This window comes from Podarcis filfolensis, assembly GCF_964270895.1.
Source record: "Podarcis filfolensis genome assembly, chromosome: Z".
In the NCBI taxonomy this organism is placed as follows: domain Eukaryota; kingdom Metazoa; phylum Chordata; class Lepidosauria; order Squamata; family Lacertidae; genus Podarcis; species Podarcis filfolensis.
This window is the reverse complement of record NC_139617.1, coordinates 38,622,501-38,637,506: the sequence shown is the minus strand read 5'-3', so window position 1 is coordinate 38,637,506 and position 15,006 is coordinate 38,622,501. Positions and strand designations below refer to the sequence as shown.

Here is a 15,006-nt window from a genome sequence, read left to right as displayed (position 1 = left end):
TTATCCATCTGAGAGCTGCAGCTCTAAAACAGAAGTACAGAAAGCACCCGCAAACATCCAACCACAGCAACAGAACTACAATAAGGCATGCTGCTCCTCAGAGATGCTGTGCGTCCTGGTTAAATATTCTCAGTGTGAAAGTTTACAACCTTGAAATATAAAAAGAAAATGTTCACCAGTGAAACAAATCTTTCCTATGATTACAACTTTTATCAGATTTATAGCAGAGCACTCTATTTTTCATAGAAAATATGAAATAACTTTTTTATATAGAAAATATGAACTAACTGGTATTTTTATAAATTGAGTTCCTTCCTACAGGTTTTATGTTGGCAACCTTTATGACCAGCAATAAATTATACCCAAGTTTGTCCGGTTTTACTGCCTCGTCCCCTTTCACTTTCTAAAAACAGATTTCTAGGTTCGTTTCCGGCTCCATCTCCTCTACCTGCTCTGTTCTATTTTTCTTGTTTACCTCTGACTTGCACTTAGCACTAAAATGCTTGCCTTATTGGTGCCCAGCTACAGAGAAAGGAAAGCATGCAATACTTCCTGATCAGAGCTCCTCCATCTCTCTAAGCGGATGCTACTCAAGCAGGCCTCAGAGTAGAACATTTGATAAAAATATAGGAGCTGTTAAGCAGCCCAGTTTTATCTCATTGCCTGAAACATCTGAGGTTGCTGGTTAAAATTCTGTGCCACACTCTGCGCCATAAACTGGCTTGCTGGCATAGTGAAAGTCGACTAAGTGGACTAAGGTTTTCCCTTTCTTTTCCTCCCTTCCCTTTAATCATGGGTATAACCAGGGTGGTGCAGGGCAACTACCCCCCCCATCAAGTAAGTAAATAAATAAAAATATTTAACTAAAGCTCGGTTCTGCCCCACCCCCACATATCCTGCCCTAACATAAATCCTGGCTACGCCCATACCTATAATGCTGAACTTTGGGGGCTGTTCAATAAAAAAATAGGACTGACTAAAGCAGGTGTAGTCAACCGTTTTATACCCACTGCCCACTAATGCATCTTTCTTGACGGTAAAATTTCCTTACCACCCACCAGTGCTCGATGGAAGGAGGATTCAGCTTGTGCCATACAACCCCCTACCGCCCACCTAGAAACCTGAAACGACCTTGGGCGGTAGGGACCAGGTTGACAACCCCTGGATTAAAGAAAGGACTTCTTCACAAAATGGCCTTGATCAATTGCTCATTTCCTGGCTTGCTAAACCATAGTCTAGCAACCATGAACCTTGCAATCCCTCTTCACCTCCTTTTCCTCAGTGCTTTCATCTAGATTTAATTAAGCTACAATTGGCTATTACATCCAAAACATGCTGATTTTTTGGTGAAGCAAAACTTGAGAGATGCTTTTTCAGAAGAGGCACAGAATTTGTGTTGGGTTTTACTATGGGCTTGTCCACGCTTAACTTTCCTCCACTCTTTCCCGGCACGGTCCACACTTTAAAAGTCTGTGTTCCAGGCATCCTTTTTTTTTTTTACTCTGAGCTTTCCCCGTGAAAACCTGTTCTTTAAAGCGGAATCTGAGCAAACAGCAATCTGAAGAAAATCTGAATTGCCGTTTGCTCCAACTGAGCTTTGTAGCAAAAAGGAAAAAAACCCTCAAACACAAAGCTTTAAACTGTGGACCTGTGCCTAGAAAGTGTAGGGGAAAGGTAAATGTGATAAGTCATATGTCTCATTCTTGCATCCCTTAATATAGGCTTAATGTGTGGACGCTAAGCCGGGTTTAAACCAGATCTGATCTATCAATACTGAAATATACTAAAAAGAGAATACCTCCATGTTGCACAGCCTAATAACAAGTCCCATGGGATGTTTAATGTATCATGTTTAAGTTTAAAACATGTTGTCTATTATTATTCTGCTGTCTTTTACTGTTATATCATTTGCATTTTATTGTCCTGTATGCTGCTTTAGATATTTTAAATAAAACAGTAGTACAAACATTTTAAGTAGGAGCATAGAAAATTGCCTTATACCAGGTCAGACTATTTGTGATCTTAGGCGATTCATTCTCTCTCAACTTTAACTGCAATATAGGAGTAATATACAGGCCTACCTTAAATGGTTATTGTAAAGATAAGAGATGTAATGCACTTTGGAACACTCTGAAAAAAACACTAAATATTATGATTGTACAATCATTTTTTTAAGGGGAGGGGGTTGACCAAAGTTAAGGTGGCAAGGGTGAGCTTAATCAATGTTACTGATTCAGCCATTTTAAAAAAAGTAAAGGGCCCCTGGACGTTTAAGTCCAGTCAAATTCGACTCACTGCTAAAATTGCAACCAATTATTTTCCAAAGGGATTCACTAGGAAGGAGTAATACTTCCACCCCTTCCCCTAAATAAAGTTGCCAGAATACATGGCTTTCCTGGCTGTTTATGGAACAGAACCCCTTCCCTAGAGGAGTTACTGACATTCTTGGTACACCTGTGTCTAACAGCACCACATAAAACTTTATATGCATTATTGTAAGAGGATGCAACCTCCATTGCTATTTTAAACAGCTTTGCAACGCATGATATAATATGGAACCTCTTGTAAATTTCATGCTGGTTGCTGCTGTATTTCATAATATGTTCAGATGCATCTGTGTAAACTGCCAAGTTAATTATAAGAGTTAGATTGTTGTGGTGATCTGGAACCCTTTTAATGTTAGCATTTGGATAGCTTGGGATGGAGTGCAGGGATCAACAAGGAGCAGTAATCAGAATTTTGTACTTGGGAGTGAGAGACATGGGTTCAAGACACAGTTGGTCACAAATTATGTGATCTTAGCCAAACTCATCCACAGATCTCCTCCACCTGTAAAATAGGTGGAGGGCCCACCACTCAAGGCAAGAAGAGATAAACATTCTAACTACCTTATGGCACTGATTTACTGTAAATATGTGCATACAACTGCAATGCCTATTCAGTTACTTAGATCAAACTAATTTTGACTGACCAAAAAAAAAGATAATTTTAATCCACCCAATTAACTGAGGCCATCTTTTTACTTATATGAATGGCAGATTCTTAAGTATCATCTTAAAAGAGGCATATCCAAGAGAAAATGATATTGGAATACAGTGCCTGCTGCAGCAAATGCATACATCAACTAAAACCAAAGCAAGCAAGTATTCTCTTGCTTGTATGATCTTCCTTTTTTTCCTTCACAGGCAACTTTATGAAGATTTTATCTTGATTTAAATTTACACCTTTCATCAGCTTAATATTTTTTTAATCATGTGAGGAAAGTACTACTGCAGCCTGCCAGAAGCAAGCCCCTTCTTATTAAATGTTATTAGCTGCTCTCTCTTGGGAAGATGGAGGTTACATCCTAGGTTTTTCACTTGGTTTGGCCATTTTGGAGAAAAGGCTAATGCCAAACTTGAGTGGAGAAAAATGGAGAAAGGGTGAGAAGAGGGAGAATGGAGCAATGCCTTAACAGCATACATGTGAAACATCCGGTGAGAGATTAGTAAGATGGACAGGGGTGGAAAGGGCTTATGCAAAGGGTCATCTCAGTCCCCCTCCCCTAGTTTCAAATGCTGGGGTTCAGCTCTACAATATTCAAATTAACACCAGAGTAGTTGAGCATCTCGGAGCTCTTGAGTCAAATCTGATCCTCCATCAAGAGTGCAGGAAATACATTTATTGAAAGAAGAAAAAAAAACATTTCCAAGGAAAGCAATACCCTGAGACTCCTCTTCCTATCACTGGAGTCAAAGCTGAGCCCAAACCAGAATCTGCACCTGAATGCTCATGATTAAGGAAATGCAGGCATACTAGCCTCATACTTCCCTGTGCTGATTCCCTCTCAGAAGCGCTGTGCTGACAGAGCATTCTTAGTTTCCTGTCTGCCCTCTGGAATAGGAAGAAATCGGGACTGAATCTGGCATCAGCAGCTGCTTCATTGTTCTTGTTGTTGGGTAACTCTCTCTGGAGCTTCTAATCGCTCATCCTGAGAGTACACCTGTTGTTTTCTGTGCTGTGCTGTTGATCCATCCCAGAATGAATGGGGAAGGGGTAACTTGAAGAGACGCTGTTGAACCTGCTTCTGAAACTTTTGTGAATCCTCACATGAGCATCTAACAACCCTTGGGTCAAATTATGTCTTCTGCATGGTAATGCCTACAGTCTTCCCCATCCCGCCAACTCAAATACAAATAACAGTTCAGAAGGAATGGCATTTGCTATAATATGACTTGCTGCATGCCACTCCGGAGCCTTGGCCTGCCCACACAACTCAATTCTCAAAAGCAGCCCTCCTGAGAAACTAACATACCAGGGTTACAAATAAGGATGTCAGAGAATCCCACCAGAAACAGAAATTTCAAAAGTCAGCAGCAGAAACCACACAAGCAAATATGAGTTGTATTTACTATTGTATTTTGTTGTTGTTGTCTGAAGACATTACAAAAACTATTGTTATTTATTGCATTGTTTTTTATGCTTCCCTTACATTTAAATGCACTCAAAATAATTACACATGTGCCAGCCATACGGATGGTAAGATAAATAGCACAGGTTTTAGAAGACGCCAAACTATAGCAGAACAGAAACAGTGCTGATTGTAACACACTTAGGACAGGATGTTTCCTTACATTCGCAGTTACAGAGCACACCTCTAAATATGTTTAGGGGGAAAATTGCCACTAAATATTACATATACTCTCCCTATACTTCCAAAACTGAGAGGAACCCCCCCCCAAAAAAAACCCTCAAGGTTTGTATTCCATACTGATACCTTCTGTTACAATGCCTCTAATTTTAAAAAACAAAAATACATGAAGTGGGTTTTCAAGGCCTCTACTACACACACATATAAAGGCATGCCTCAAATATGTGTTCTTTTCTTACTATTGTTATTGGGTATGGATTGGTCGATATTTAGTCCTATTCTGGGGCTTTTAAAAACGTATGCATCACCTTAAAATATTTATATGCATCCCACTTTTCTCTAAGCAAACAACAATCATGTACTGTTTACCAAACCTTTTGGTAAACTACAGATGTATCTCCATTTTATCAAACTAGGAACATGATATATGATCTCAAAAACCAAAAGTGCCTTGGTGGATCTCACCAATTGTAGCATGTGCAGTGAAAAGGAAGAATTCAAATGGAAATTGGCCTGTTTATAAATCATTATTAAAAGAAGAAGAAAACCAGCTAAGAGTTAAAAATTTTGAAGAAATAAGAGACGAGGTGTCAGACTGGTTTCAATACTATCAATTATTTGAAATTTTTAAAAACGACAAAAAGAAAGGATTTGCGACGGAGACTTCCAGATTTGAATCTGACTTAGTAAACTCTAAGACCAAAACCCTTTCTAAAACATAAACCCTTTCTAAAACTGGGAAGTCAAGGAGGAAGTGGTTAAATTGGCAATGATTAAATGGGCCCGAGACATCAGCCATAATATAGAGATGGGAATGGGAACATCTATGGAAAGTCAACTGGAAATTTACAGCATGTGTTACGTTAAAGGAGAACTTCCAAAAGATGCTATACCGATGGTATTTAACCCCAAGCAAACTCTCCAAAATGTATAAAAGTGTTTCTAATATATGCTGGAGATGTGGAGAATCAGATGGAACTCTTTCCCCTATGTGGTGGGTATGTAAAAAGATTAAAACCTTTTGGAATGATATATAGAGAGAGCTTAAAATAACGTTAAACGTAACTTTCTTGAAAAAAACAGAATCATTTTTATTAGGTATCACAGGTCCAGATATCATTAAGAAAATAAGAAAAGTATTTTTGTATGCCACCACTGCTGCAAGGATACTCATAGCAAAGTACTGGAAGAGTGGGGATAATATTCCCACCAGATCAGAATGGTTATCAAAGCTGGTAGAATATGCTGAATTAGACAGTCTCTCGGAAAGGATTAAGGATAAATCAAAACAGGATAAGTTATTTCAAACTGGAAACCTCTAAAAAAGTATTTAAAGAACAATTGTTGCAATTTGAATACGGTAGTAGCCTTTGAGTAATCTCTGTGAATAATCTAAATTAAAAGGGAAAGATAGGGATATATAGGTATGAATATTGTGTTTTATTAGTAAGATAAAGATAATTTGAGGCAATAGGACTATTAGAATGCGAAAGATTGGGAAAGGACGGGAAGTCAAATGAATGTGCCAAAGTGTTGCAGGAGGACTAATATTCTTTTGTTGGATGTGTGTTTTTGGAAAAAAATGATTTATGTAAAATATGGAAGATTTGTTTTTAATGTATGGACAATAAAGCATGAAAAAATAAAAAATTACTGAGGTAATAAATGTCTATTTTTTGGGAAGACAAGAGAGACCCCCCCTTCTCTTGTCTAGAAAAGTGTTCCATGTGTATTGTAACCTGTGTATAAACAGAACACTGACAGTAAAAGGAAGTATTTCTAACCTGTTTGGGAAAACACTCTACCTCCACCTCCAGCTTCTCCCTCCCCCTCCCCCAAGTGGGTACTTCAGGTGGTAAGGCATGAGGATGTCAGCTTTGATTTGAGCTAACCAAAAGAAAAATCTCGTGGATGGATAAGCTCCAGGACCTTTGAATTAAATGAAAGACCAGAACACTCCAACAGAATGCCTGCAATAACAGTCTCCACAGAAAATTATGAGGAACTACATAAATCCACCCTCTTCCTCTTCACACAGGCTCATTAAAGCTGTACTGACTCTCTGGGCAGCTATAATTCTGCCGGCTGATACCCTGGAATCACCCTGTCAATACCCAGCGGTGTGCTGCTTCTCCAACTATCTGTGCCCCTAATATGCCGCTCCTTGATGGGATTTGCTGACCTTTAATCTGATGCAAGTTTACTCTCATCACTGAAGTGTAAGTCAGAGAGCAATAAAACGGCAACCTCCCCGATTCAAAGGGGAGAACTAAAGCGCCACTAACTGGGAATCTAACCTTTTGTAATGGCTCTCCCCTTAAAGGGCGGGGGGAGCAAAGAACAGGAAGCACCAGGCAGCTAAAAAACAAATATTTAATGCCAACAGCAAGATTTATGAGAGCCCTCTTTGCATGAGTATTACGTTAGAATTTCAGGGCTGCAGAATGAAGAGAAGTCTGAAAGGTGAAGCCAGAAAGCAAGACAGAGTGTGCAGATAAAAAGAGAGCAGGTGGGTATACTCACAATTTCAGTAACAGGGATAGAGGCAAATACTAATCCCTGTGACAGAATAAGAATGAACAGAGTGAACAATAGATGGTTCAAGCAAGCAAACCAAACCACATACTACTTAACCAAGAAAACGAAACAGAAATAAATGGGGAAAAAACAAACAGAACCAAAACACCAGGATTTTAATCCCTTCCCATCACAGTTTATTCTAACACATAGATAGGCAAACTAAGGCCCGGGGGCCAGATCCGGCTCAATTGCCTTCTAAATCCGGCTGTGGATGGTCCGGGAATCAGTGTGTTTTTACATGAATAGAATGTGTCCTTTTATTTAAAATGCACCTCTGGGTTATTTGTGGGGCATAGGAATTCCTTCATTTCCCCCCAAAAAATATAGTCTGGCCCCCCACAAGGTCTGAGCACCGGCCCCCTGTTGAAAAAGTTTGCTGACCCCTGCGTCTAACAAATGGTAGTAGTTAGGATGGGCTGAAAGATAATGGGATTTGAATTTGAATTTCCCATGTGAAAATGCAATCCACTCTCCCCCTTCAGGTTAGAGTTTTGAGAAGCACACACATAGAACAATACCATGACCACAATCAGAAAAGTCATTATCCTTGTAAAGTTGTGTCTTTGCCCCTAGACAACCCCAAATCCACAAACTGGCTTCATACAGCTCCAGGTTTACAAGAATAGGGATCAAGAAAAATAGTGAAAGTCTATAAGCATGATAAAAGTCTTTAATTTTATCAGGACAAGTTATTTGTTGTTTACTGTTGTAACAATTGTTTTCTCAAAATGTATCCTCTGTACCATGAAGATAAATAAAAACAGTATAAAAAAGAAAAAGGAAAACCGGTAATGCCTGTGTAGAAGCTGAAGCCACTGCTGCCAAAATTCTACTCTCTGGTTTTACTATTTCTTAGATGATTTTCTTTCCAAGGAGGTGCACCAGTCATCAGCACTGTTATCTTTCTAGGCATCAAGTGAAAACCTCTCAACCTAGGAATTTTAAGTACTATTTGTTATCTTTTCCCTGCTGCTTGTATTTGTGGTCTGTTTTAGTGTGTTGTATTTTATTTAATTGTTTTCTGTTAGCAACCCCCAGAAATCAATTTGAAGGGCAGAGCAGAAAAGTAATTTACATGAATAAATATAGCAGCTACAGGGACCAACCTTATTCTCCTTTGTCTCTGGCCATTCTTAATTTGCCACAGAGTGGGATGCAAGGCCACGATCCCGCTGAAAGGGCCCAGTTGTCTCATACCAGCCCGGACAGGTGAGAAGCCCACCAAGAGAGCTGGTTTCTCTCACACACATCACTACAGATCAATGACAAAGAACATGAATAATATGTCACTGCACAAACCAGTTGGGATGTTACTACACAAGAGACTTCTAGCCTCTAAGGGACCTAAGGGACAGAGGGAGTCTCTCTCTCTCCCTCTCCCTCTCTCTCTCTCTCTCTCACACAGCCTCACAGTTTAAAAGGTGCCCTACAATGAAAAACTATTTGCAAGCTAAACTATTAGCAAAAAATGGGGGCAATAAAAAAAAAAGTTCATTCACATCTTACAAGGGTGAGTTTGGGAAGGAAGTTTCAGGCTGTCATGTGAAATCTCTGTAGTCGGATCAACCTGAGGCATCACATGATGGAACATGCCTGAGGGGCTCTTCTCAACATGTACAGTAATTAACACACCATTAACACATCAGTGAATTCATAATCTGAGATGCAGCCATAGTGCTAGAGAGAGCTGGAGCATCCACTCATGTTTTCCTTAAGCACTGCAAAACATCCAGAGAAAATATCTTACAAGGCTAGAAAGGAAACCACCTGGACTGGGTGGTGCTTCTTTGACTAGGAGTCAGAACACCATGCTCAAAATTAAGCAATTACTCTAACACTTGATTCCATTAATTTATCCAATTCTCATTTGTTAGTGGTGCTCAATTATATCCCACAGCAAGGAATTCTGCAGGTTAACAGATGAACATGTAATGTGATGGGTGTATTTGGGTGCTGGTGCTTCCTTTAAAAATTACTGGTCGTTTGTTAGTAGAATTAGCCAAAGGCACAAGCTGAAGAAGCTATGGGAGGAAGCACACACATCAAATTGATCATAAGTTTTATTGAAATATTATGCATCAATTTTCAGAAGTACCTTACAAAGCATTAAAATGAACCGTTATTTGCCTGCTTTTACTACTTTCCTTGACCTTTAGGGCCATGTCACACATTCTGTTTCTTACGTTATGTGCCTAAAGTGTTTTATTGTGTTTATTTATTTACTGTTTTAACATTTACAGTACTGTGTACCTTTCTTCCTTCATAGGATTCAGGGTGGTGCACATGTGGTTAAACAACAAGATACATGCAAGAAACAACATGTATACAAAGAAGCTACATTACAGGATACACTTGTCAAGGGTGAGGCTTAGCTGCAGCTCCCGTGTGTGTGTGTGTGTGTGTGTGTGTGTGTGTTTGTGTGTGTGTGTGTCTGTTTCAACTATGGGTTTGTTCCATAATGTGCAAAATGACCAGTAGAGACAGAGAGGAGGGAACTAGAAGTACAATTTTCCTCAAGGATGGTTGTAAAAAGCCCCAGCCACCCCTCAGCACACAAGTTCAGTTCTAATTCCAGAAGTCCAGCCGTGTTGGACTGTCCTTGGAAAACACAGCATCTTAAAGCCCAGCAAATGTCTTCTGCCATAAGCTCTCAGTGGGCTAGCTAGAGCCCACTTTGTCTGAGGTAAGATTTTCAATGCAGCAATTACTGCACAAAATCACCACCCAGCATGTTTTTGAAAAGAAAATTGGAAGTGTGCACTCACAGAAACTCTCAGAGGCCGACTTTGTCAAGCCATTGATAAGCTGGGAGTGCTTTTCTAAAGGATACTAAGGGATGTATCGGGCTGCAAAGCTGAATACAAAACAGCATTAGTATAAAAGCAGAACAAAGGAAGAAAAAAGAAAGGAAGAAAAGGAAGCATAGAAGAGAAAGGAAGAGAGGGAGGGGGAAATCCCAGGACTGCTCTGTGGAGAGGCTGGTAATACATAAAAAATTTAAAACCTGGCATGACAACACTGTGGAATCCCTGAAGAAGGAAACAGATATTAATGAACAAGCCCCTGAATTAGTCGCCTGGGATCCAAGAGGGAGTAATAATGCTTGTATAGGTGGCAGGGTTTTATTTATTTTAAAGAAGAAATCTTTTTTCACTGACAAAATCACCAAATTGTTACTGTCTTAATATACACACATGCATACACATACAATATGTATCTTTTCTTTGAATCATCAATTGCCAACAATAACTGCAAGCTTTTGAATCACATAGAATTAATCAGACTGAATGAACATAGAATGAACAACATGACCTGGCTCAGAAGCACCCCCACCCCAGTATTAAAATTCATCTTGATGAAGAGTTCAGTATAAACTTGAAAGCTTGCATCACTACTTTTTTAAAAAGTCAGCCAGTGCAAATATAGGGTTGCTTATTTTTAAAATCATATGTAGATTTAAAGCCCAAACACCCCAAAGGTTCAGGGCTCATAGCAACAGCAAAGACCTGCACCAGAGCTAAATAAAATACAGTATAATTGAATTCAAGAATCTCCCCCCTCCCCACCAAAAGAGGCTATTTCTGGGATGTGCACTACAACACATTCACAAGAGTAGCGGAGATTCTATGGAAGAAAGGCTGTACTGTGTGGTTTTGTCAGAGGCCTTTTCCTTGAAAAGCAAAGCATTTATTTAGCCCGGGCCAAAGAGCACACAGCTTAACAATCTGTCTGAGAGTTCAGAAGAGAAGACACATTTTCCTCCTCCTCAAGACAAAAAGGCGGCTTTGGTTTCCGTAACATTTAACCTGACAGAACGAGATGAAGGGCAAAGAAGAGACAACATGGGGCTTTTATTGTTTAGACAAGGGCCTTGTCAGATCAGGTAGCCTCTCTGCAGCCTTGATGTACTGAGAGTGCCACGCTGGAGGAAGCTGACAGTGGAGAAACACAGCAAAAGGAAGAAGGTAACTGAAGCAAACATGGTGTAGACATTTCACAGGACACATCAAAATTAATCTCAGGCGTGCTGAAGAGCCACATCTAGAGAGCATCATTCAAAGTGACAAACTTGGGGAGGGTTAAGGCATGTTGGCAAAACAGGGGAGTTTGCTTCACCTTATACAAAATGTGCTTACCTGGTTACCTATCTCATTTTTGGTACCAGAAATACAATGCCAGACACTTTGTTCAGCACTGAAGGCCACAAATGATATTGAAGGGGCTACAGCTAATGTGCCTATTTAAGTTAGTATCACTTTTAATATATGTGACAGATGATCCACAGGATCTGTGCTGCACGTATCCTGTAATGGCTGCCTTTCGCAGAATGTTTGAAGCACTTGAAAACATATAGTGCATAATGGATTTTTATGTAAAACAATCTACAGCCTTAGAGAATGATAATTCCTGTATACACTGCAGATGCAGGCAAATCAGAGATGCATTTCTGTACAAGGAACATGCAGGGCCTTTGTTTTCTTGTGACGTGGATTCTGCCTGCCTTCTTTTGGTGACCTTTTGGTCTAGTCTGGAGCTACAGTACTAGAATCAAATATCTTGAATCAGCTGGCCTTTCACTTGTACAAAACTAGGGCTGCAATATTGTATGCTTTTATTTGGGAGTAAGTCCCAGTGAATTCAGCTTTATTTTTATTTTTTTTACAAAAACGACACTGCCGATATGGGTTGCCATACATCCGGATTCCCCCCCCCCCAGACAGTTTTCCGATTTCCACCGGGACACTGCTTCCAACTACAGTATTCTGGGTATTCCGGATATATGGCAATCCTACAATTGGCTTACTTTTGAATATACACATATAAGATTGAATTGCAAGGCATTCCTTCTTTTGAAACTGCAATCCTATGTATGCTTACCTGCGAGCAAGGTTCCCTAAACAGTCTAGGTCTAAACAGTCTAGGTCTTAGGAAAACCATGCATAGGACTGCTCTTTAGTTTTCATTGAAATGATCAAAAGTACAGTTGATGTGCTGAGTTATGTGTTTTTAAAGCAGAAAAATAAGTTTAGGCTTGACAACTCAGTTGGTAAAGCACGAGACTCTCAATCTCAGGGTGTCAGTTCAAGCCCCATGTTGTGCAAAAAGCTTCCTGCATTGCAGGACACTGGACTATATGACCCTTGTGTTCCTTTCCAACTCTACAATTCTATGACTCTAAGTGCATATTTCAATTTGTTCCAAAGTCTGCGCCACCACTACCCAACACACACAAAAAAGCTGAAGAACAACAGGAGTGGGTCCATGGCTTCAAACTTTCTGGAAATTACATATTTATTCTCCTCAATGCAACTTTTGACACCACCTTTTTCAAACATCTCTCAGAGACCATGAGGGCTATAAACTACTTTTAAGGATTTAAATGAGAAACACTGGTACAGAACAGTATTAAAGGCCTGCAAAGAGGTGAATAAATTCTTATTACCATGAACTTTGTGTTACACAGAAGCTCCAAGTCTTTCTCATGAAAGAAGTCTTCACCATATATAAATAAGTGTTATTATAACATTTGTGTACTCAACAAGTGGAAATACTGTCATTCTAAGTTCAGTTAAAGAACTTGGTTCCAAAAAGGAGACAGACTGCCATTTGATTTGACGGGTTATTTACAGCCAAGCTGTACTTTCTGAGAATTGAAATGTTTTTCAGAGCTCCTGTAGAAAGAGTGTTTACATCCACTTTACTGCTGTCGAATTCACCAGCAACTGCTGCATAACTTCAGCATGCTGCAGAGGATTCTGGGATACACAGCATGGTCAGAGTACAACCATGGCCCACTGGGCAACCAACACTTATAGAATATCCAACATTCCTGAGACTTCACACTGCACAGGAAGATTGGTAATGGCAAACATTTTGGGCCACTTATCAAGAGACCCTGGAGTTCAAGGGAACACAGTCTGAGAACATCTGCAATAGTACAAGCCACTCATTTGAATGTGACAGAAAATTATACTATGTGAGTTTCTACAATGATGAAAACCACAGCCCATTTAATGAGTGAAGGGGAAAGGCATGTTGAAAGGGTCATTTAGCCCTGCCCTTGATGTCACATGGCTGCAAGCAGTCCTCCCTCACACTGTCCATGGAAGCCAAAAAAATGTGCATAGGCTGTCTCTGGCAGTTGAAGCTCTGCATATGTTCATCAGGCTTCTTTTCTTCAGATGTTCTTCCAGCAAGTGGATCATGTGGAAATGGGGCTGGCAGTGATGTATGGAGGGGTGGTGCCCACTCTCTTCAGATAACTGCATGGTGCAAAATTCTGTGCATTCCATACAGTGGTTTGAAGCCACATTAAGGTGAAGTGTTACAGAATCTGTGTTCAAAGCATTTCCACAAGAGAATGACTATCTTCACCCCACAAGTCATCTGTGGTTCTCCTTTCTAACCTCAGCCAATATTGAACAATTTTCTGGGACAATGTAAATTAGTCCAACCAGTGCTTTTAACTGGAGAAGGTTATGCTATTGTACATCTGCTGCATCATAACCATTAAGAAACCACCAAAATCATATGTGGGTTACAACTGTATGTACACTTGAACATGCAGCACCCACATTTGGGAAAACACAGATATACAGAAGAATAAAGCTTCACTAAGTGAAACCTAATGTCAGGCTCTGGCCACAGCAGCAGCCTTACAGTTGGGTCATTTGTTAACCCATTAGGATGCCACAATGGTTTGTGCTGTTCGAGAGCTGGCCAGCATCTCTTCTCTTCATCTCTAACATATTACGCAGGAGTACCAAGAGTCTCTAAAAACAAGTTCCAAATCTCCCGTAAGTCATATTGTTACATTGCTATGGTCATCTCCCCTCATTAACAAGTACGGTAACTAGCAAGCCAACAATCCTAAAAGACACTTGACAAAAAACAAAACAAAAAAACAAGCCCTGTTCTGGCAAACCTATAAAATTTTTGTCACTAACCATTTTTTTTTTTTAGAACAAATGATGTGGTAGACATAGGTGCAAGGATGCTTAACTAAGTGCTAACACCACTATGAATGTCAACTGGAGAAAGGCATCTTACTCACTGTGGCTACAATAGCAGAATAGAGAAGACTTGCAAATTGATATCTGTTGAAGAAGCACTGAGTGTCCTTGGGTCAAGTCACTTTTATACTGGGTCTAGAATGCAGCAAAGTTGGGCATCCTCAAGAGCAATCAAGAGTCCATCACCCAAACAAAACTACTGTTATTCTACATGGAGCCCCCCAAAATATTTTCTGTTAGCAAGCCACACCATTTGCAGGCTAAGTGAGCCCATTGAGAGGCACTCATTAGCTCAGTTCTTCATCTTAAAGATGGGAACAATGATGTACTTATCAACTGATAAGTATAAACTGAGGGATATATTACTCATCCGCAGAATACTATCTCCTGAAGACAAACCAAAGCCGCTGCACTTTCTAGAAGTAATGCAAAGGGATTTACCCTTCCTCTCTTCTCGCCTCCCATCTGCTCTAGAGGGTCTCCCAACCCTCCAAAGCAAATTTTGAGGGGGGGCAGAAGGGAAGAGGAGAGGGTAGAGAAATTCCAATGCACAAGGAGAAATCAGTTGTGCAAGCAGAACAGCAGCAATGGCTCCTACCCTGTATCTCTACAATATTGTATCTCTACAATATGTATCTCTACAATATGCATGTCAGTGTGTGCTTGGGTGCTGAGTATTCTGCTTCCGCAGAATGGGGGTGATTTAAGTTTCCTTCTGAATCCTACAATCTGACAACTGAGGGATTTTCATCAGAAATCAAGTTTTCTTGACTTCCGGGAGAG

The 15,006-nt window shown here is 40.0% G+C and overlaps 1 protein-coding gene across 14 annotated transcripts in view; it reads right to left on the bottom strand.

Moving 5' to 3' along the window:
- The window catches only part of PBX3 (PBX homeobox 3), a 235,944-nt gene that overhangs the window by 62,522 nt on the left and 158,416 nt on the right, over positions 1 to 15,006 (bottom strand). The window lies entirely within an intron of this gene.